Source organism: Schistocerca serialis, chromosome 8 (assembly GCF_023864345.2).
Source record: "Schistocerca serialis cubense isolate TAMUIC-IGC-003099 chromosome 8, iqSchSeri2.2, whole genome shotgun sequence".
NCBI lineage: Eukaryota > Metazoa > Arthropoda > Insecta > Orthoptera > Acrididae > Schistocerca > Schistocerca serialis.
Window position 1 is genome coordinate 349125232 of NC_064645.1, and position 2500 is coordinate 349127731.

A 2500-nucleotide genomic window follows, 5' to 3' on the forward strand; every position below is an offset into this window, starting at 1 on the left:
GTCTCGCCTTGCGCGGGCCGAGGGAGGATGGGGCTTCCCCGCCCTTCACGGGGCGGCGGCCTCCGCACTCCCGGGGCGTCTCGTCCTCATTGCGAGGTGAGGCGCACCTAGAGCGTACACGTTGGGACCCGAAAGATGGTGAACTATGCCTGGCCAGGACGAAGTCAGGGGAAACCCTGATGGAGGTCCGTAGCGATTCTGACGTGCAAATCGATCGTCGGAGCTGGGTATAGGGGCGAAAGACTAATCGAACCATCTAGTAGCTGGTTCCCTCCGAAGTTTCCCTCAGGATAGCTGGTGCTCGTACGAGTCTCATCCGGTAAAGCGAATGATTAGAGGCCTTGGGGCCGAAACGACCTCAACCTATTCTCAAACTTTAAATGGGTGAGATCTCCGGCTTGCTTGATATGCTGAAGCCGCGAGCAAACGACTCGGATCGGAGTGCCAAGTGGGCCACTTTTGGTAAGCAGAACTGGCGCTGTGGGATGAACCAAACGCCGAGTTAAGGCGCCCGAATCGACGCTCATGGGAAACCATGAAAGGCGTTGGTTGCTTAAGACAGCAGGACGGTGGCCATGGAAGTCGGAATCCGCTAAGGAGTGTGTAACAACTCACCTGCCGAAGCAACTAGCCCTGAAAATGGATGGCGCTGAAGCGTCGTGCCTATACTCGGCCGTCAGTCTGGCAGTCATGGCCGGTCCTTGCGGCCGGCCGCGAAGCCCTGACGAGTAGGAGGGTCGCGGCGGTGGGCGCAGAAGGGTCTGGGCGTGAGCCTGCCTGGAGCCGCCGTCGGTGCAGATCTTGGTGGTAGTAGCAAATACTCCAGCGAGGCCCTGGAGGGCTGACGCGGAGAAGGGTTTCGTGTGAACAGCCGTTGCACACGAGTCAGTCGATCCTAAGCCCTAGGAGAAATCCGATGTTGATGGGGGCCGTCATAGCATGATGCACTTTGTGCTGGCCCCCGTTGGGCGAAAGGGAATCCGGTTCCTATTCCGGAACCCGGCAGCGGAACCGATACAAGTCGGGCCCCTCTTTTAGAGATGCTCGTCGGGGTAACCCAAAAGGACCCGGAGACGCCGTCGGGAGATCGGGGAAGAGTTTTCTTTTCTGCATGAGCGTTCGAGTTCCCTGGAATCCTCTAGCAGGGAGATAGGGTTTGGAACGCGAAGAGCACCGCAGTTGCGGCGGTGTCCCGATCTTCCCCTCGGACCTTGAAAATCCGGGAGAGGGCCACGTGGAGGTGTCGCGCCGGTTCGTACCCATATCCGCAGCAGGTCTCCAAGGTGAAGAGCCTCTAGTCGATAGAATAATGTAGGTAAGGGAAGTCGGCAAATTGGATCCGTAACTTCGGGATAAGGATTGGCTCTGAGGATCGGGGCGTGTCGGGCTTGGTCGGGAAGTGGGTCAGCGCTAACGTGCCGGGCCTGGGCGAGGTGAGTGCCGTAGGGGTGCCGGTAAGTGCGGGCGTTTAGCGCGGGCGTGGTCTGCTCTCGCCGTTGGTCGGCCTCGTGCTGGCCGGTGGTGCAGGATGCGCGCGCCTGCGCGGCGTTCGCGCCCCGGTGCTTCAACCTGCGTGCAGGATCCGAGCTCGGTCCCGTGCCTTGGCCTCCCACGGATCTTCCTTGCTGCGAGGCCGCGTCCGCCTTAGCGTGCTCCTCCGGGGGCGCGCGGGTGCGCGGATTCTCTTCGGCCGCCATTCAACGATCAACTCAGAACTGGCACGGACTGGGGGAATCCGACTGTCTAATTAAAACAAAGCATTGCGATGGCCCTAGCGGGTGTTGACGCAATGTGATTTCTGCCCAGTGCTCTGAATGTCAACGTGAAGAAATTCAAGCAAGCGCGGGTAAACGGCGGGAGTAACTATGACTCTCCCGCACTCGGAGCCTGTCGCTCCTGAGTGCCTATGGGGGCCGGTCACACGTGAGGAGGTCGCTGCTGCCTTGCCGCCCAGGGGATCGGCGGCCGGGCCGGACGGCCTGACTCCAGCGGAGCTGCGGCGCCTGCCGCATGATGTCCTGGTGAAACTCTTGAACCTCTTCCTCCTGGCCCGCGCCCTCCCCGAGCGTCTGCTTCGCGCCCGGACGTCACTTCTCCCCAAAACGGCTGCACCAACATCCCCCGCTGACTTTCGCCCCATTACGGTCTGCTCGGTGTTGGCGCGGACCTTTCACAAGGTTCTCGCGTCACGCCTGATGCGTGCATGTGCTGTGGACGAACGTCAGCGGGCATTCATCCCCCGGGATGGGATGTTGGAAAACACCTTCATCTTGGACACTGCTCTCACCGACGCAGTCCGCTCCTGTCGCTCTGTTTTTGTGGCATCGATCGACGTCTCTAAAGCGTTCGATTCGGTGGACCATGCTGCCCTCCGCCCCGTGCTGAGGGCTCATGGCCTGCCGGATTGCTTTATTGAGTACGTCGAAAGGTGTTACGAGGGTAGCACGACGGTGATAGCGGGCGGCGCCGACGTGGGCGTGCCCCTGCAGCCGGCAAGGGG

The 2500-nt window shown here is 60.9% G+C and overlaps 1 pseudogene; it reads left to right on the top strand.

The window, feature by feature from the left end:
- Window positions 1–2500, top strand: part of LOC126417804 (large subunit ribosomal RNA) — a 6683-nt pseudogene that overhangs the window by 1004 nt on the left and 3179 nt on the right.